General features: G+C 40.1%; 1 protein-coding gene across 7 annotated transcripts in view; it reads left to right on the top strand.

Annotated features, from left to right (window-relative positions):
* Nucleotides 1-10,792: 10,792 nt before the first annotated feature.
* Nucleotides 10,793-21,643, top strand: part of Tbl1xr1 (TBL1X/Y related 1) — a 154,767-nt gene continuing 143,916 nt past the window's right edge. For 3 of the 7 annotated variants that reach the window (XM_058586190.1, XM_046466852.2, XM_046466855.2), the window contains exon 1: nucleotides 10,793-10,948. The gene's annotated coding sequence lies outside the window, so the exon portion shown is untranslated. Of the gene's footprint in view, nucleotides 10,949-11,605; nucleotides 11,744-12,788; nucleotides 13,419-21,643 lie in introns of those variants that run through there. The other 4 variants (XM_046466853.2, XM_046466856.2, XM_058586191.1 and 1 more) reach the window with 3 other exon arrangements.

The following is a 21,643-nucleotide window of genomic DNA, read 5'->3' as shown; positions in this document are numbered from 1 at the left end:
ATAATATTTTATTTTTTGTCAATTTTACAAGTAGTAAACATACAGATAGCATTCTAAACAAATCCAAATGAAAAGCTGATCTGCCACTTCAGGTGTATGAAACAATAGTAACTCATCTTGAATGCTTACTCTGTGATTTGCACATTAATGAATAAATCTAGCATAATCTTTGCCATCAAGAAGCTCATGGTCTAGTGGATGAGAGACTATAAATCAAATCAGCAGACAAATTCATGCAAGGTGGCTGCCACATAGGACTGTGTGATTAGTACAGGGAAGGAGCAGAGTCTTGTTGTAAAAAGAGACTATATGAATAATAGAGATACTAAACCTCATCAGAGGTGATCAGCAAAGTCTTCTCAAGGAAGCGATGCTTCAACTGAGACCTGGAGGAGGAATGAAAGTGTAGGGCTAACTGGTGGAAGGCAGGGTGTGGAGGTTGGCAGTTTGGAAGGAAGGATGTCCCAGGTAGCTACTGCTCCAATGGCAAAGGCTTGGTGGTGAGAAGCATGGTGCATCTGTGACTCAAAAACTTGGTGTGACTGTCCCCATGGAGCCCAGGGGCAGTGGGAGCACATGAAGAGGCAAAGGGGTGGGCAGGAGCCAGAACACATGAATCTTATACAAATGTTTGGAGGAGAGCTGGAAAGTAAGCAGGCACAGTCAGGAGGTTAATGAAGATAAGAAACACAGACAGATGCTAGGTCTAATTTCCAAACATATTTTTAAAAAAATCAATTCATAGGATTTGAGATCTCTACGATAAAATTTATTTCAGAGTTCCAAATACCAATTTACTTAGTCTATTCCAAGTAGATAATCAGTTATAATTTTAAACCTTCATGAAATGTAGTTCTAAAATTCATTATGGGGCAATTCTCTTCTTACCATCTGAAGTCTGGTAGGCATGCTGAAGTCCACACAGGAGCCCTTGGAGAGATCTCAATGGGCTGCCTTGTTGAACGGGCTGTGCAATAAGTTCAGGAGATGCTTCTCCATACATCTTTAGGCCGGTTTTCAGTAGGGTTTGTGGAATGGGGGGAATAGTTCCCAAGATCTTTCTGCCCTAACCAGTTGCCATTCCACCCTCTAAGATACAGTAACCAAAGCTTCCCCACTGAGTGTTTGCCTGCAGTCTTCCTCCTTCTTGCTTTCTTCTTCATAAACTTCATGTTCCTATTAAAAACTCTTCTGTCCTTAGCCCCAGACCAATAATCTTTTTCTGTATTCCACTATAAGTAATGTCTCTGACACATTAAAACTCAGGCTAGATTCTTGGGTATGAATGTGCTTTTTTTCTTTCTTTTAATAAACTCTCTCCCCTCCCCTTAATGCCCTCCCTTAAAATTATGTTGCTATTTAAGAATAGATTTAGTAGTCAACACTTCATGATTGAGGTGGGAAGAGAAGACTTTCATGTTTGGCTATGGGGAAGACAGTTGGGACAGAGGGTAGGACAAGGACACAAAGAGTTGTCCTTTTAATAACAAGATACATAAAGTTGATTATCTTTGTATATCAATGGTGCTTCCTTATTGCAAAGCTGGGTTCTTTAAAGGAGACATTATAACAGAGTTAAGTCTACTACAAGGTATACTTCCTTTTTGCTGGGGCAAGCTCTTTCCAAAGACTTTGAGATGTCCCATTTTAGGGTTCTGAGAAAGAAGGTTTGCTATTCCATTTTCCCTGGAATAGAGTAATGCTGAGTTTCATTGCTCTGCAATGTTGTCTTAGGCATCAGTTCCCAAATGGAATGTGGCATGAAACATAATTCTTGCAGAGTTGCTCATGTGTGCAGCTGTGCATGGCATGAAAATTCCCAGAGCAAACCTTTGGGTTGCCAAACAGAGTTAGTCCTAAAGTACCTCAGTGGAACATACCTCAGGATCCATGAAGCATCACCACAGTCAGACCTCCATGCCCTTTTCCTCGTCTGAGTGCCTCTCTCACTTCAAGGGAGGACCTAATTCAAGTTAAGTGTCCAACACCGGAGAGGAAGGCAACATCAGATACAGTTTACAGATTATATCTTTAGAGCAGAAATCAGCAAACTATAACCCACAGACGAAACCTAGCTCCTGATATGAATAGTGTGTATATTTTAAAAGGTTGGGAGGGAGGAGGACAACAAAGAAAACATGGTCTGGGAAGCCTGAAATAGTTACAATTTGACAGTAAATTTTGCTACCCCAGAGCCTTTTGGTTGCCCTTGCCCTTGCCCTTTCCCTGTACTCGGTTCTCTTTAACACCTTCTCTTCTTCTCCAGAAAAGAGCACAGTCCAGCCCTTAGCTCCAGGTTTATTTACTCAATTAAGTACAGTTAATCCTCATATCCAGAGGTAGATCCATTGACCTGGGGAACTAGGTGCTCCCCCCCTCACTGAAGGGAGGGGCTGCTGTTTTGATTCTTCCTCTATTTTTCCTTCTTGCCAATTAGAGCTGTCCCCCCTCAGGCTGTAAAAGTTTCATGGTACGGGACTAGGGTTCTCATCAGCCAGGAGCTCATGGAACTCAGGGCCTTGTGCATCCGTTGCAGGAGCAGTGGAAAGGTCACCTCCTTGGGACTCCTTTGACACCTGTAGTTCCAGAGAAAATTCATGGGATCGGTGAACTCACAATTCTCTGGATGCTAGCCCTTCAATAGTTCCCTGCCTCCCTTGCTAAGCCTGGATCTGTTTGCTATACCTCGTGGTGGGAAAAGATTAATGAATTAATCTACATAAGATTGTTTAGAAGAAACCCTAACACACTCTAAGTACTCAATAAAGTACTAGTTCTTACTATTGTTGATGTTTTGAGGTTAAGATCTGTGTTCTGGCTGGTCTTGGTCTGGGTTCTTTAACCTCCTTAGGCCAATGTAGCTCAAGGTAAAGTCTATAGGGCTGGGGATGTACCTCAGTGGTAGAGCACTTGCCTACCATGCACAAGGCCCTGGTTTCAATCCCTAGCATCCCCCCCCCCCCCACCAAAAAAAAAAGTGAAATCTGCTCTCAAGTTTTAGGCAGGCTTCTCCATAGGACAGGTAAAATGTGTTAAGAGAAATTCCCATCTCTCTTGTTCTTTGTGCCTTTTACTATACAGAATAATATTGACTAAAACATCTTTTTTTTTTTTTTTTAGATAAGGGCCTGCTTTCATAAACAATTTGATGCATGCAACAATCCTGTGAAATATTGGCTCAGGGTAGGCATCCATGAGTGAACTAAATGAAGATTATGTGCTATGAGGCTTCTAATTAGCAGAATGATCTGGTATGGTATATTTGTTGTTCTCTATTATGGGTTGGTGGCCACCTAGAACTGCCTGATAAATATTTTGAATATCCACTCTGAAACAATGTAGTTAATGTGGTTCCTAGTTCATCAGTAAGGACATTGAGTTTTGGAGTTGTTTGAAGCCTTGTCTAAGAACATACATCAGTGATAGTACAGGTAGGTCCACAATCCAGTTTCTGTGGTCTCTCATCTAGCCTTATGCCTGTTATGCCTATTGTTAAATATGTATGAAATCAAATTTGTTTTGTTTGATTACAATAATAAACATGCACAGTCATCCTGGGTTGTTGTTCAAGGAACACTCACAATAGAAGACTGCATATAAAGGGCAGGGAGCACTTGGGACTTCAGAGGAGTTCTCTGAAGTCTTTGCATCGACTCCTTTTCCTCAAAGGACAAATGGTTTATAGGACTATAGGAAAGGAGTGAGCTCAGCTGGTCAGTGACTCTTTTAGAGGGGCCTTGCCTCTAGACATAATATTCCCTTGCCGTTTGTCCTTGGGTGAGGAGTTGCACTGCAGGGAAGGGCTGTGACTGTTCAGTTTTGCCTGTGGCTAGGTGGGACAAATTTAAGGGAAGGGAAATATTAGGAAGCCCATTTGGTTGCATATCTAAACCCTGATGTTCTAAATAAATAAATAGGTCAAGAAATTAAAAAAAATACCAAATGCAATTTATCAAACTATGTTCCTTAGACCACCAGGTTTTCAAGATTTTTAGAAGTGTCTTATTGGGAGTTGGGTACAGTGGTGCATGCCTATAATCCTAGAGGCTCACAAAGCTGAGGCAGGAGGATAGCAAGTTCAAAGTCAGCCTCAGCAACTTAGTGAGGCTCTAAGCAATATAGTGAGACTCTGCCTCAAAATATTTTAAAAAATGGGCTGGGGACGTGGCCTAGTATTTAAGTGCCCCTGGGTTCAATCCCTGGTAACAAAAATAAATAAATAAATAGATAGATATTCTGTGCATATTTGTATTTTAACTTTATCATCTTTAAGATGATTTGACATTTTAGAATAATAAATATCCTCATGAAACCAATTAAAACATCTAAATGAGGACCATAATTGATTTAGATGTGTGGTTTTAAACTGAAAAGATACATAAGAATTTTATTAAATATGTAAACGTTTTTGTAATGTTTTGAGAACTTAAGATTCACATTTTATAATTAGTTTATCATATTTATGAGAATTATTTAACTACCTGTGATTCTTTTATTTGTCAAGCAAACCAAGTATTTTAAAAAGGAAATTGAATGCATTTAATGTATAAATGCAGTTTAATAATTCAAGGGAATTTAATTAACCAAACTGTAAATATTCTTTTAAAAGGGAGAGTTAGATTTGTAACTTGAATTTCAAAGCAAAAAGGAAAACTAGATTTTCAAACCTGTAATAAATGTAATGGGCTGACTTTTATTATCTTCTTTGTCTACAAGACCTGTCTTCAGGAACAGCCCAAACCCACATTGCCACAAGATGACATGCCAGGTGGTGGTGAGAGGTAGGAGTGAGTGGGACAAAGGTCTCCTTCTCTAATCAGTAGATGCACTAATAGAAGTGCAACAGAGGAAGTCCAACTGATTGATTACGACCAAGTCTGCATTCAATTAACATTTCTTAGATTCTAATTTAGGAGATGTGGGCCATATAAATGTGATGAAGGTGTGATTCTTCCCCTCAAGCCGTTTCTCCTTTTTTCTGCTTTGCATTTCTCAGCTATTCTTCATTCACTGAAGCACTTAGCAAACACTTGTGCTTTCCTGCCTTGATCTGCTTAGTTTCACTCAGCAAAAAAGCAGACAATGCACTTGGACAGCCTTGAGTTCAGATTCTTCTTTTGCTATTTGCAGCAGACTTGAGACAAACTGTTGGGTCTCAATACTTAAGTTTCTTCATATTAATCTGAGATAGTAATATTATTTATCTGTTATGGACAACATGTTTGTGTACCCTCTAGTATGGCATCAGTAGCTGAGGCCTTTGAGAGGTTGAAGGAGAACTGTAAGTTCAAGGTCAGCCTGGGCAACTTTGTGAGACCCTGTCTCCAAATAAAAATAAAAAGATCTAGGGGTGCAGCTTAGTGGCAGAGTGCTCCTGGGTTTAATTCCCAATACCTAAATAAATTTTAAAAAATAAATAAATAAAATAGAAAAATAGAAGGTGGATCAAGTCACTTCTTTGACCCAAATCTTCTAATGGCTTTCTATGCCAGGAGAAGGAACAAGCCCTTCATATCTAGTCCCTGACCCGCCTCTTGCCACTCTTTGCTTTGTGCCAAATTACATTGTTTTTACTTCTAAGGTACAGCACATTTCCCCCACTCTGTTCCTTTGCATTTAATATTTCCTCTGCCTTGAATGTTTCTTCTGATATTTGCACAGAAGAGTACTTCTGCTTGGTTTAGTTTTCTGGTTTCATGTCATCTTGACCAAACACCCTGCTCTAAACTACCTATCTAAAAAAACATGTATCCCAGCCCCCTTCCAACCTTATTTAAGTGTGGTTACCCTTTGCCTGCCTTACCTGCAGCTGAGTGTGATAACTGCTATCTTCTGGCCAATGAAGTCCGGGGTCATAAATGCAACTGAGAACATGACGCTGGAAAGGGAAGGCACAGTCCTCCATATCTCCTTTCTATCGCAACAACTGGAATTTGAATGTGATGGTAGGAGCTAGAAAAGCCATCTTACATACCAGTAGAAGATGTGTGTTAAGATAGTAATCTGGGTCTTTTAACACCTCACTCTTACATTTGAATGTCAGCAACATAAGAGTAAATTTTTAGTTAAGCAATTTTTATATTGTCTTTGTGGTAACAAAGTATAATCTAACTAGATGTATGTATTTTTTTGAAAGTCTGACTATATATTTCTAAGCTCCACTCAACATGAGACTGGAATGTAAATTCATGAAGAATAAGGGCTGTATTTGGTTCACTGTAAATGGCTTTGGGGGTTGGGGATATAGCTCAGTGGTAGAGCACTTGCCTAGCATGCCCTAGAACCCGGATTTGATCCCCAGCACCAAAAAACAACAGCTTCCCCAACATTGCCTTGCACAGTAGGCATTCAATAAACATTTGTTGACTGAACAGTAAAACAATAAATATTCTATAAATGTTTGTTGAACGAATGAACAAATAGGCAAACTATCAATACTTCAAAGACCTGCCTGAGGAACTACCTGGCTAGTCAATGTAGGTAAGTGATTGGTCGTGCCATACCCTGTATTATGCTGTGTGGGGTTAGTTTTGTGTTCATCCTGAGTCACAAACACAAGATATAACCTGCCATTTCCATTATCTGAGATAAATACTTGTGAGATAGTTAAGGGTTTCCTTTGTAATTTAAACGAAGACTCCCAAGTATAGTTCATGGTTGTAATGAAATCAGGTCACAGAGGCATGGAAAACTGAGACAAGTTTTCCACTGATGAGTAAAGGTCACAAGCAGCATGCTATGCACAGACAGGAAAATGAACTCTTATGTTGAGATGTGGGTTCACATGGCCAAGATGTGCATCAGTCTGAATGGCAAAAGCCACGAGCCTGAAGAACCACAGATGAATTGCACAAGTTCAGTCAATGTGAAACAGAAACATATCAGAAGGGATCAGCAAGATGCCTGGGGGTGAATGCTACAGACAGAAAGCCACTGCGTTCCAGAGTGAGTAAAAATACAACATGTGTTATAGCACCAGGATAATACTTGTGGTATCAAATATCTTTTTCATGCTATTTAGTTTGTTTTGAATACTTTAATTACGTAGGCCAGCTAATGTAAACAATTTAAAACACCATGGTGGTTTTAAACATACATATAGTAATGAGATCCTGTAGGCCTGGGATTAAAGCATTTTAAATGTAAAATGTTTTGTTTTTTGAGTGATGAATGCTGCGAGGTGTAGTGTCTTGCCATTCCACACTCCCTAGTGTAGTATTACTGAAGTAAAACAAGTCAGGATTTGTTTAGTCATTTTACAATATATACAGGTAACTTCTGTTAACAGTTGCTGGTATGAGGTTTCTTTTTGTTGAGTAATTAGCTAGAAAGTTCAAGAGAACCTTCTTAACAATGTCTCCCTTTCCTGTAGAATTTTTTAGTAACAGAGTAATTTCTCTTTTCTAGAAACATGTTAACATTTGTATTCAAAGCATAACGGTTTTTAGATTAGGATAAGCACTGAAAATTAGTAAGGATAGTTAATTCTTTTTTTATGTTTATTTTTTAGTTGTAGTTGGACACAATATATTTATTTAATTTTATGTGGTGCTGAGGATTGAACCCAGGGCCTCACACGCTAGGCGAGCACTCTACTGCTGAGCCACAACCCCAGCCCCAGGATAGTTAATTCTTTGTCCTTACCTCCCCTCGTGGGTCTAATTATTGTTTGAATTTTGGTGCTGCGCCTGATCTCAGGTGCTGGATATGCTGGAATGGCCAGAGAAGTGAGGAGGCAACACATGCCTTTGTATGGGGATCATTTATTTGAGTATTTAATGTTAAAGTTCCACTGCTGTTTCAGGTAGGTTTCCAGAATATAGAAATCAAAGTGATCAAAAAATAGTCTCATGCAACACACCTCTAGTTGGGGGAAAATGAAAGTTGTTTCCATATTTAACTATTTCAGGTGTCTTCAATGAGTATGGTTTAGTAATGGTGGGTAAAGTGCATTTTACTGGAACAACTAAGTGTGGTACAGATCCCCAACTTTGCTGATATTTATCATGACATGCAAATTAAGTAATTTGCATAGATTATTATTATCATCATTGTGATGAGGCTCAACTAACACTAAACAACTTTAGGAAGTAAGTTGGTGTAAGGCTGGAATTCTTGACTCTAGGACTCTAAAGCTGGGTAGGACGTCCTTTGTAGAGCAAGAGTCATTTAAGCAGAGGATAAGTCTGGCCACAGGTTTGGAGATGACCCTTTTTGTTGTTTTGTGGTACCATGATTGAACCTAGATGCACTTGACCATTGAGTCAAATCCCCAGCCTTTTTTTATTTTTTAATTTTGAGATATGGTCTCACTAAATTGCTTAGGGTCTTGCTAAATTGCTGAGTCTGGTTTTGAATTTGCCATCCTCCTGCCTCAGCCTCCAGCTACTGAGATTACAGGCATGCACCACCACGGCTGGCTCTAAAAATGACCTTTTTAAGAATCAGTATGGTTGGGAAGTCCTTATCTACTGAAGAGTGGTTTGATTTTATAGTAGCTGTTGTCTAGAGAAGACCCATCTGTAGCAGCAAGTGGCACAATGTGAAACTTCAAAAACAATCTAGGTCAAGGGCTGGGGACATAGCTTGGCAGTAAAGCATGCCTAGCATGCATGTGCAAGGTCCTGGGTTTGATCTCCAGCAGCACCACCATCACCACCACCACAACAAAACCCAGAAACACCACTCTAAGAAGGATAATTTTTAGTGACATATATCACTAGTCAACTCATTAAAGTATTTTTTAAAAGTAGGAAGATAATTATACTCTCCTTGCACCTGAAATAAGACCTTTGTTCTGGGGTAAAGAAGCATGGGCTGTAGAATCCTGCAGAAATACAAAACTGGTTTTATTTGTGCTGTTTCCCTGTACACTCTGCAGAGTGTTTTGGAAACCTGCAGTTATCTAAATTCCCATCAGGTGACATTGTTTAATCTAACATTCCCTCTTTCATATATGAAAATAGCTCTAAGGACACACCACTGATATGCTTTGAACTCTCCTTTTAGTGGTTGGAAGGGAGTTTCCAATCCCACTCTATTTTCTCTGATAGTTTTCCTGCCCTCCGCCCCCCCCCCCCCCACCTCTTATATTAGTCAGGAAAAGGATTAGTCAGGAAAAGGATTCTGGCTGCTTCCCCCAACCAAGGGTTCATTAAGGGAGAAAGACACTGACCTTGGCTACAAAATCACCTGCCTAACTAATGAATTATTAGGTGACTTGGAGTCCAGAGTGGTTAAAGTTATTTCAAATAATACTTTGTGTAAAAATTTAGGTCTCTTGCTTATTCAGAGGAAAGATTTGCTTTAAGATGATTACCACATACTTCCAAATATTGCTAGAAAAATATGAGAACAGAACCTCTTATCCAGCCTGCGAAAATATTATTTTACTTTGAAAATTGTAATAACTGAAAACAAAAAAAAAATTCTAAGTCATATCTTAAAATTAAAAGGGTGGCTGGTTTTTATGTCCTAGGTGTATACCGGGTGCGAGAAGCACCCTTCACCCCTGATTTCTGAGGGGCTTATAAAGATTAACACCAAATGTGCTTTAAAACAAAAAACAAAAAAAAAAAACATTGCACTCCTTCCCTCAATCATAATGTCGCATTATCAGTCATCTAAGTTACACTTTATAATCTGCCTTGACGTGCTACACACATGCAAAAAGTACACAAAGTGGATAAACTTCTACTGCTGACTTTGCATTGTCTGATATATATGTATTTATAGTTACATTATTTTATTGTTGTGAAATGAGAACCGATCAACTAAACCTTTAGAACAGACCCACCAGATGATAAATACCACCATATGTTTGATTCACAGTACATTTGGGCATACACACTTCGATTACAGTTTTGTGTTCTGTATCAAAAACCTTTTCTTGTGTGCAGGTTTTCTCTACAGATCCGGTCACCTGGATTACATTTTGAAAATCGCTGATTACAGATAAGCACCTTTCCAGGTACGCTTCCGAGAAACACATGTATTTACGCACACAAAGGTGTGCACCGAGGTTTTCGCAAACAAATGGCCATATGATGTCGGCGCCGCGCTCCCGCACATGCCCACCGCGTGTCCGCCCAGCCAGCCGCGCCGCGCCGCCGGGGAGCCCGCGGCCTCCCCGGGAAAGTTAACCCGCGCTTCCGCACCGGCTGCGGCGCGAGCCTCCCGGCCTCCCCCGCGCCGCCCCGCACCCGGCCACCCGGCGATGGGGGCGGGGTGTGGCGGCCGGTGCCCGCCGGGCGTCTCCGAGAGCCCGCGGGGCTAGCTTTCTTTTTAAAAGAATGCGCCGCACACGCCCAGCCCCCAGCGCCGCAGCAGCGGGCCGGGAGGGAGGGAGGAAGCCGGCCGGCGGAGCCCCCCCCCCCCGCCGCCGCGCCGCCGCCCGCGTCCGCGCGCCCCTCCCCCGCCGGCCCCTCCCCCCCGCGCCCGCCCGCCCGGCGCAGGCCGCTCGGGTTTGTTTTGCTGCGCGGCCGCCGCCGCCGCCGCCGCCGCCGCGGGCCTCGCGAGCTCATTTGTGCCTGGCTGGTCCCCATTCCTCTCTCCCCAGTGTTGAGTGTCTGAGCCGTTGGCTGCTCCGAACCGTTTGGCTCTTTCCCTTAGTAACAGCTTTTACCTTCTGCCTCAATTCCTCTCCCCGCTCGCGCCCTTCCCCCGCGCGCCGCCTCCCCCCGCCGCCGGCCGCGTGCGCCCCCGCCCCTCCCCCCGCGGCGGGAGCACCTCCGCTCGCCACCTGGGGACCCGCGCCGCGCTCCCCGCCCCCGCCCGCCCGCGCCCATCCCCCGCGCCCTCCGCTAGCCGGGGTTATAATTGCCTCTCACCCCCCGGAGGGGTTATTTTGGGGGTGGTTGGAGGCGGTGGCGGCGGCGGCGAGGAGGGGAATTTCCTTGTGCCTCCATTCCCGGGAGGGGGGAGCGGCGTTGGAGGCCACCGTTTCCAGGTAAGCGCCGGGGGCCGGACCCTGGAGTGGGGCGGCCGCGGGCCGGGGCGGGGGGCGCGAGCCGGAGGCGGCCGGGGGTCCCGGGCCGCGGGGGGGGGAGGGGCGCCCGCGGAACATGCATTTTTCAACTTGGCCCTTTGGGGAGCTGGGGCTTAGGTGGGGGAGGGGAAGGGAGGGAGGGCATTTAGGGTGCCCCCATCCCCCCTTTCCCTCTCAGGCTTCTTTGAAATGCTCACGTGCCTGCCCACCCCCTACCCTTTCCTGGTCTCTGGGGATCCTCACCCTAATTATGTTGTTGTTTTCTCGGAAAATGTGCACCTCGGCCTTCTCCCCCTCTTCCACCCTTCGTGCATTTACACCCCCTTTTTGTGCGTGTGTATGTGAGGCGAGCAAGGCTTTCAGGAAAGAATTTGCAGCAAATTGAATCAAGGAGCCATCATGAGGCCGACTCCTTTATAGCCTATTTTTAGCAGAGGAGACGGCTCCTTTCGGTGCATGCTGTTTTGTTAAACCTTGGGCTGCGATGAGAATCCGCTCCCCTCCCGAGGCGCTTCCCTGGCCCTGCGCGGCGACCCCGGCTGGAGTGCAGGGGGCTGCGGGCGGCTGGCCGTTGGGGCCGCGCGTCCGGGGCGGGGGCGCCGGCCGGGGGGAGGGGCGCGCGGCCGCCGGGCCTCACTCCGGGACGTGTTTGTTTGTAACTTAGCGCTTTCTGCCTTCTTAGGGAGGTATTTGGTAGAGACTCTTTGAAGTTGGGTTCAGAAGTGTAGAATTGGCAAAGTTATTGCCAGCGTCCTGGTAAGTTTTGGGTGGCACGGAGTCACATTATTTTCTGACAGTGTAAAGGCCACGTTGTGAGGGTGGTTTCTCGGTAACTTCCTCTTTGCAACCGATGTCATTTTTTTTTTTTAAAAGAAGCAGACTTTTATTTAAGCGAAATATTAATCGTAAATGGCAGCACTAGGAAAGCCATGCATGCGTTAACGTGTTCAGTATTTTTGGAAGTTCCTAATTTGCTGAAATAGGCATCACTTTGCAGTGGCAACCGGAATTAAATTTAGATTGTGGAAATGATGTGTTCCATGTAAAATTTGGGTTGTGATGGCTTTTAAGAAATCTCTCTTTGTTAGGTTATCCACACTGTAAAATAATTTGGTGACTATACGGGGGGTAAGTCTTAGAACCTAGTTAAAAATTATATATTCTGCGTGTTTGGAGTTTACTTAAAATCGTGGACTTTGCAGGTACCAGTTGTAGTGAGTTTCAATACCTATGTAATTTACAGTTAGGGAAGTTTACTGTTGACTTTTCCAAACAGGAGCCTTATGCTGATCTAAACATGTTGTTAATAAAATATGGTGGGTGAAATGATGGGTTATTTTTATTTTGAATTTTTAGTATTAATGTCTCCCCGCCCCCAATACAATTGAGTAATCATCTTCACCTCTCTTCCCTAAAGACTCCAGTTTGGATAACATAATGTCCAATCGTTAGGATTTTTATCCTCTTACTAAAGCGACTTGCAATAAATATCCTGATTACACATTGAAGACAGTGACTTTTTGGGTTTCCCAGTGTGATTCATGTTCATTTTTGTTAAATAAGACCGGTGCTCATTGGTGAATTCATTAATGCTGACTTCCTGGGGACTGTATCTACTCACCATTTCAATAAGTTTTATGATCTTTAGGGAAGTAGGGCAGCTTTGTCTCCATGAAAACATTGTATATGTTGGATTGAATCATATGAGTTAATGGCAAGCTTCCCAAATTATCTTTCGGAGTTCTAGAAATAGTTTGCATTTACCAGTGGGGGAGGGGAGGCAGAAAGAAAACATGCCTGTGGGCGGTCAGGCGTGTTGTGTATTAATACTCTTGCTTTTAAATCGGTTTTCCCTGTTTGTTTGGTATATGATTTTTTTTTTTTCATTTCTGCTATCCTGTACTGTCTGATGTATGCAGTTGCAATCATTAACTCCATAAATAACTACTTTTTGGGGGGCCATTTGAGTAGTTAGAATCAGATTATAGTATTTAGAACAAATTGCTGAACTGTATGGAGGATGAAAACAGTATGGGCATGAGAAAGTTTTGCTTACAGTGGAGGAACTTATTGTGACTCGTTAATGGCTTAAAAATTGCTGCTAAGCTCACCATCAGCTTAAAACATTCTTCTGTCAGTTTTGGTTATTAATATGGGAGAAACTGGAATGGCCCCCTTATGGAAATTATTATTGTTATTTTTTATTGATTGTGTAATAGAAGTGTTAAAATATCTTAAAACTTTTACATATGTTCAGGAATCTTCATGATACTTGTGTTCTCAACACAAATGGACGTTTTTGCACAGTTATCAAGATACCTATCTACCAAGAAAACAAGAAAAAACTGCTTCCTCTGTACTGGGAACCTTTCAAGTAAATGAGAAAGGGCAGCAGCTTAATATAAACATGGGGTTACTGACAAAAGGAGCTGTGAGTAATGAACGTTTGGAACATTAACCTGTTGATTAAATACATTAGTTCATATATAGCAATACTGTATAAATATAACCTGGTCAGATGAGTAGCTGGCAAAGGAATCCCCTTTACACAACAACTTATAGCAGGATTACTATGAAGAATTTGTTAGAACACATTTTAGATGGAGTTAGTAGAAATTATTTGTTGGGCTTGTTCAATTTCAGAGTTACTTATGTAAAAAGAATAGAGGAGAATGTGAATTGGAGGAAGTGTGGGGGAATGGCAGAAATACTGGCACTGCCTGGGACTTTGTATTTTTCTAGAACATGTGAATTTGACATTTATAACATTGATAGTGTAAGTTATTTAAATGCAAAAAAAAGAAAGGATCTAACATGAGGCATTTGTATTTTGTATTCAGACCTTCCCATAGCAGAGAAGGGATAGGACCTTAAGAACTGTAGAAAAGAATTGGTTAAAAGTGGTCCATTTGCAGACCACCTTGGCACTATCTCCTGCTCTACCACCACTAGAAAATTGAAGTTTGAAGATAGAAAAACAATTCTTTGAGAAAGTAGATGCTGAAGAATTTGGCTTTACCTATTGCCTTTGGGATTGTACTCAGAGGGCAATTAATTGTCCTTTAGTTATAGAGACAGAGGAAAGGGGCTCAGCCTGGTTTGTGCTCTAGGAGGTGGGCGGTGCTTTGTGTCATTTAGACCTTAGGCTAAGGTCAGTAGTTTTGGGCTTTCTTTGTGGAGGATGAAACAGGTGCAAAGAAGTTAATTCACTTGTTCAAGGCTCCCAAAATGTTCAGTGATATACTAGGATTCAAACCATGTCAGTCTGTGTTCTTTTGTGGTGACTTTATTTGCAATAGATTTTCCCAGCTTTTTTTTTAGTCTTGGTTTGTAGATATCCTTACAAAAATCTTTCCTTTCTTTGGTGCTGGGGACCCTCAACCAAGGGCCTTGTGTATGATAAACCAGTCCTCTACCACTGAGCTATCTCCTTCCCTGTTTGTTCTTCCCTGTTTGTCCAGGCTAGCCTTGAATTTGATCCTCCTGCCTCAGCCTACTGGGTAGTTGGAGGTACAGGTGTGTGTCACTGTGCCCTACAAAAACTGTGTTTATAATCACATTTATATTTTTTCAGTTTTGTAGCTCTACTAACTGGGTCAAGTGATTGTACTGGATAAATGAAAGTTGTAGGATTCATATCATTGTGCTTTACTCCCTAGCACTATTTAATAAAATGCAATCTTCTTGTTAGCTGCTGTATTTCCTACCTTGAGATTAGCAGTGGTGAAAGTAGCCTCTTGAAATACCACCAGCGGAAATGTTGTTTTGGTCCAGGCATGGTAGCGCATGCCTATAATCCCAGTGACTCTGGAGGCTGAGGTAGGAGCATCTCAAGTTTGAGGCCTATTTATTGAGTCCCTAAGCAACTTAGACCCTGTCTTAAAAGAAGAGGCCTGGGGTTGAGGCTCAGTGTTACGTAAAGTGCCCCTGGTTCAATTACAGTATCCAAAAGAAAAAAAAAATGTTCTGTTCTGTGCTAGAAAAATTTTACAATTTTTTAGTTATAGAAGACAGTACAGTGTTTTTTAAAAAATATTCTTAGTTGTTGATGTACCTTTTATTTATTTTATTTATGTTTATGTGGTGCTGAGGATTGAACCCAGTGCTTCACACATGCTAGGCAAGCGCTGTGCCACTGAGCCACAACCCCAGCCCCAGTAGAATGTATTTTGACATATCATACATACATGGAGTATAAATCTGTGCATGAAATTAGCAAGGAAGAGCAAATAAGAGTATGCCTAACTTAAAAGTGTACATTTCTGAAAACTTATGTAGGAAATAGCATTTATATTTTTGTGTTGTATAGTGGTTTAAATGAGAGTCCTTGTGGAGAACTGCCTCTATTCAAACTCAGGTTGTATCCCTCACTAGCTCTGTGATCTTGGAGTAGTAGTAACTCCTGCTGTGTAGTTATTTCACTTGGGCAATGAATGGGGCAGTCATTGAGCTCAGTTTGTTTGATAGTTTATGTCAGTTGAGAAGATTGAGTTAAATGTTTGTAATATGTGTAGATGCTTGGCATACCAAGGATCCCTTAAGTGTAATGGGATGGGTTTGGTTTTGAGGTTCATTTCTTTGTATTATATTTTATTTGCTTGTTATTAGTTTTAGTAGGGTCATAATGTCAAAAAAATTTTTGCAGTTCTGTTTCCTGAGGTCTTGGGAACATTTGAAATAAAAAGCAATAATTTATTTATTCTCAAAGTTGTGAATAAGGGCTTAGATACACCCTGAAGAATTAGATTGAATGTTAACACTGGGCACTACTTTTTGGTGTGGATATAGTCTTGGACCTTTTGCATGCCTTTGTTGCTATTCTTTTACTTGAGTTTTGACTTTTTAAATCTACTTGCACCATTTGGAACATTTTCCAAGTCTTAAAATAAAAATGTGTAACTCCTTTGAGGCTGGATTCAGCAGAGCCTAGGATTTGCCTTTTAGTTTGGAGTGATTACTTCAAGTAGGCTTTTTTTTTTTTTTCCTTCTTCCCCTCTAGTTTTGACCATTTGCCTGAGTTCTTGCTCTATATTATCAGTTCTGTCAGGAAGGTTCTTTTCCTCTGAAATACCTATAAATCTTGTCCTGATTTCATTTCCCATTCTTATAACAGCAGTGATTTTTGCTCATAATAATCAATGATCAAGACTGTACTGGTGCTTTGACAAGTACTGTGGCACTCTGAGCAGCTGATATCCTTAATTTAACAGGAAAATAGAGGTTTAGGTAGTGAGGGGCAGGAGTAGGGATATAGGCTCAGTTTGTCTGATAGTTTATGCCAGTGTTCTTACCTGGCAGTCTACTGTCTATAGTGAATGAATAAGTGAGGGAATGGTCATTAGGTTTGGGTTATTGCCTTCCTTAATTTTTTAGTTGGTTGTCCTGAGCAACCTTTCTTCTCTATCCTATCTTCTGTAACTACTGACAGTGTAATTTATTTAAAATACTGGTTTCATTATGTCAGCTCCCCTGCTGGAAAACCCATAATGGATTCCCTGTGTCAACTGGATTGAGTTCATATGCTTCAGTCTGGCTTTTAAGGTGTCATTCTACCTAGTCAGCTTTATTTCCCATTCTTCCCTAACTGAGATTCTTGCCTATCTTTCAGATCCTGCAGTTTTGCCATACTCATTACAAATTTCTGTGATTTTGTTCATTCCATTCCTTCCCTTTGTCCTTTTTATAGCCTAGTTTCAGTCCTACTACTCCTGTAAAGTCTTTTCTGGCTGTCTTGACTCAGGATATTTTTTTGAGATCCTGTTGCATTTAATGAGTATAACAAACTGCATATCTGTTGTTTCTGTGGCATGTGGCATGTTGTTTCAACTACATATTACAATTCTAGAAGGGAAGAACCTGTTTTCCTTTTAAAAGAATTTTTTTTTTTTTTGATCAAGAGCTGAAATAATACTATTTTCATGTTAAAATGAATTGTTTATGCAGGGCCTCTGTTTAAATGAGAGCAGTGATAGCCCTATTTCACTATTACTAATAAGGCAGAATCTTCTTTTTTGAATTAGATTTCCAAGGTTTAGGTGTATTATTTATATTTAATTGTTTATTTGAATTTTAATACTGCCAGAGTGAAGGAAAAAATCCTTGTCAATTCTTAAGAGTTAGGTGAAAGTGGATATAGGTTTGTTCTCTTAATGGTGAAATAGTAGCCACAGTAGAGAGTCAAAACATAGTTAGGAACCATGTCACACTGAGTTGACTTTATCTAATTTTACAGATTGACTATTCTTTATCTGAAAGTCTTGGGTCCAGAAGTGTTTCAGATTTTGGAGTTTTTCAGATTTTGAAAAATTTTTTCAGATTTGATTTTGTGGATGGAACCCAAGTATAAGCATGAAATTCATTTGTTTCACATTCACATTGTACCCATAACCTGAAGTAATTTTATATAGTACTTTCAGTGTGCCGGTGGCTTGACTTCATCTTGTTATAGGAAATCAGGTGTGGAATTTTCCACTTGTGGGGTCATGTTGATGCTCCAAAAGTTTTGGATTTTCTGATTAGGGATGCTGACATAAATATTGTTAAAATTTTTAATTTTTTGAAATTCTAAATCTTTAAGGCTTTTCTTCCTTATTTTCTCAGTGGTATACCTACATAGGTTTGTTTTTTTTTAAATTTTTTTTATTTTTCTAAAGCTTTAACTCTTGTTACATCATATAGCGTTCTAACCACACTAGAATCTCATTTGGGCTAATACTATTAACATTAATATTCAATATAGAGTGTGTCTATTATACAGCGTAAGTGGGTTTAATCTACCAGAAGAATGTCATCTTAACCATCTTCCTTCAATAAGTTTTATGGTAGATCTGTGCGATATTAGTTCTAATCAACCAGGGTAATTGACTCTACAGGTAACTAATTTGGTGTTATAGCTTTTCAACATTTAAAAAATTTTTAGAGTTTTAAAATGAAAGCTTCCTGCAAGATTTTGAGTCAAAATGAGCTATGTTGCTTTCTGAGAGCTTAGTTTTGTAACTCAGAAATAATATAATGAACTTTGTGAGAGTCATGCTGAAAGGTCAATAATTAAATTTCAGTAAATATAGAAAGAATACCCAGATTAAGGAAAAGATTTACATGAAATGAATAAATTGAGGAATGAATGAGGAAGAGTAGGTGTTGAATATTTAAAGTGGGAAGTTTGCCTGTTTCCCCCTTTGTCTACTGAAGGTTTGTTTCCTTTTTCTTTTTTATATTTTCATGTTTTGGGTACTGGGGATTGAACCCAGAAGGGCTTTACCATTGAGCTACATCCCAGCTCTTTTCATTTTTTATTTTAAGACAGGAGTCTGACTAAGTTGCTTAGGGCCTCTCTAAGTTGCTGAAGCTGGTCTCAAATTTGGAATTCTCCTGCCTCAGCCTCCCTAGCTGCTGGTATTACAGGTATGGGCAACCATGCCTGGCTTGTAGGTTTCTTGTAGGAGGTAGAATTTAAGAAAAAGAAGAGAAGGTGATGATCAAGAGTCAAAGATAGTTATTCCATTATCTTAATAGAACAGTTGTTTGTATGAAATTTACTTTGGATGTGTTAAAACTTTTTTAAAAACAGGATGTTTAAAAATTTTAATACAGTAATTTTTTTTTTAACTCTTTAGGACTAGATATCATTCTACTTGATATTCTTTGTTTCATCAGAGGTCAGAGATATCAGTTAGTGCTTTTACTTCTTTCTTTGTCTCTCTCCCTTGCCCTTTTTTAGTATTCTAAAGAGTGGGGCAGTGAACTCTACACGGTTTTTAAGTGGATGTTTTGTGTTTTTATGTAATTTCTCGGAATGGTGATTAGCATTTTAACAGGGATCCAATATTAAGTGAGCAGATTTTTTAGTAATTTTTTTTTTTTGAGCATAACCATGGTTGTGTGGGGAAATCATTTCACTTATACAAATATGTATATCAATATGATCAGATAAAATGTTACCTAAAATTTGCTCATGTATATTAAATATACTCAGTCAACCTACGATTGATTGAGTATATTTAATACTTTTAATTCCTTTATTAAAACTCTCTAAGATTCGGTCATTTTAATAATTTTTGAAGGATATCTATATGGAAAGTTTGCTTCAATTAATAGTTGACTCAAAAGCTATATAGCCTTCTGTAGAACAATAATCTTGAAAGCACTCTATTAGCAGTAAGCAAACACCATGCCCAGATGTGTATTAAAATAATAGAGCATTTTGGTTACTAACTACACACAGAACACAGCTGATGAATTAGGGGGAGGTGTTCTATGTGTTCCCTTAATTTGAACAGACTAATTGAGTAGAGTGTAGGCTAATTTTGTTTGATTTCTATTTAGTTTCTGTCATGCCATTAACTCACAGTATTAGGCATTTGGATCATGGTAATAGATAATGAAATTCCTTAATATCCTTTTCTGTTTTTCTGCATAATTATTCTTTTATGAAATAGAACTTATGTATGAATTTTAAAGTATGGTTTGTGGCTATAGAATTGTTCTTTAGCACCATTTATTTATTTGGTACTGGGGGTTTAATTCAGGTGCACTTGACCACTGAGCCACATCCTCAGTCCGATTTTGTATTTTATTTAGAGAAAGAGTCTTCTGCATTGCTTAGTGCCTCACTTTTGCTGAGGCTGGCTTTAAACTCTTGATTTAAACTCTGCCTCAGCCTCCCAAGCTGCCGGGATTACAGGTGTGTGCCACTCTTCCCAGTGTTAGCACCTTTTAATAACAAAATATAATATACATGTTTCCCCCTAGTACAGTGTTTATTTAAATCACTTTTCTCTGTAAGCAATGAACATTTATAAGATCTTAGAATGGGGTTAGGAGTAGTCTGGTGTTGTGTCTGGGAAGTAGAGATTTCCTGTTCTTGTGCAAAAACAAAAGAAGAAGAAGAAGAACAACAAATAGGCCCACAGTGGTATTACATCTTTGATTTTAGACTTCCTTGTGTCCAGCCAACAGAAGTCACAAAGTTTTGACATCTGTTGAGAAACGTTTGTGTGTGAATTGTTCCCTTATAGATAAGATTTGTTTAGATATGGTGGTTTTCACTGATATTTAAAGTTTCTTCTCAAAAATGTCTAATTAAAAAAAACAAGGGATTGGGAAATCCAATATCGTTTACTGTCATTTTAATTTAAAAAGGGATATATAGTAAGAGTATGTGTGTTTACGTATATGCTTGTTGTACATGCTTAGCGAATGTAGAAAGATGTGTAAAAGACCAGCAGTGGTGTTGGGGTGGGGCTGGAGTGGACAGATCATTTAGTCAGGTGTGGGAGAGACTTATTCATTTATAATCTTTTGAATTATTTAAATATGTTCATATACCATTTTGAGAATGGTAATTGTGAAAAATCAAAGTATCTCCTTGAGAATTTTTAATCTTTGAATTTGGACAGTCAAAAGAGCAAAAACTGTTAATATCTTGTGCTTTTCAGGCAGTTTTTTACAGAAGTAGAACTGTATGTACGTATGTACATACGTGTACACACAGACACAAATCTTTCTCTCTCTCACACATACACACACACACACATACATATTTTTTTGTACTGGGGATTTAACCCAGGGGTGCTTTACCACAGCGTCTCATGAGATACCTTGCTAAGTTGCTGAGATTGGCTTTGAACCTGCAAACCTCCTATGTCAGCCTCCCAAGTAGCTGGGATTACAGGTGTGGTCCACCATGCTTGACATGATTGGAAACACTTTTATTCCTCAGATTTGTTGGCAGAATAACAGACCAGTGCTGAACTTGTGATTTATGAATTCTGTCCAAGCTTGATAATTAGAAACAATTCAGTGCCAGCTTTCAAAGGAGGTTTTGTTGTCCAGAAGTACATAAGTGTTGTCTTATTTCAAAGGTATTAGTCTTCCAAAGGTTTAGGAATCAGGTGAAAATTGGGATTCTCATAGGTTAATAGTTGATTTCAGGAATTGTGATACATTTGGGTACAGTGGGACTTATGGAACTATGCATTCTGATATTGTATGGACCTTACTGTGACCTGTGAACTTAATGTGTTATTGACTCCAAGGAGATAGAAACATTGATTTTAATTCTGTGGCACAGTTACTTAATGCTTGCAATCCTGAAGCCACGGCCCTCTCTTCATCAGTAACAGAGGACGAAGTAGGATCTGATCTGGCAGTAATCTCTCATTATTGGTTGATGCTGTGAAGAGCTAGAGCCCGGCATACCTGGTTTGAATCCTGTCACTCCTATTTACTGTTAGGGCTTTGGGAAATAGATATCTAACTATTCCAGTTGGTTTCCACATCTGAAAAATGGGACTAATGGATAATTAGTTCTTCACAAAGCAGTTGTGAGCACTGAAATGGGAACACATGTAAAGTAGCATAGAGTATGGCAGAGAGAGAGAGGAGGTACTTAATAAGTAAATGTTAGCTACTCTTGGTGGCCTTTGCTAGCTGCAGCAGAAACAGCTGAAGAGAGGTGGAAAATTGACACCTCTTCTGACAACTTATTCTGTAAACCTGTCTTGGCTGCTGTGCCAACTACAGAGATGAGATGGCTAATAAATGTTAGAATTTCTAATCCAGAGGGCTAAGACTGCATTTGGTGACTGAATTTTTATTGCTCAGTATAGAATAAGATTGTGTACTATGGAGCTTCATTAATGTATGATAACCATG

The sequence above is a fragment of the Marmota monax genome, unplaced genomic scaffold, assembly GCF_021218885.2.
Source record: "Marmota monax isolate L192 unplaced genomic scaffold, Marmota_monax_Labrador192_F-V1.1 WCK01_AAM20220418_F8-fsc00074, whole genome shotgun sequence".
NCBI lineage: Eukaryota > Metazoa > Chordata > Mammalia > Rodentia > Sciuridae > Marmota > Marmota monax.
The sequence above is the reverse complement of the archived record's forward strand: the minus strand, read 5'-3'. Positions and strand labels throughout refer to the sequence as shown.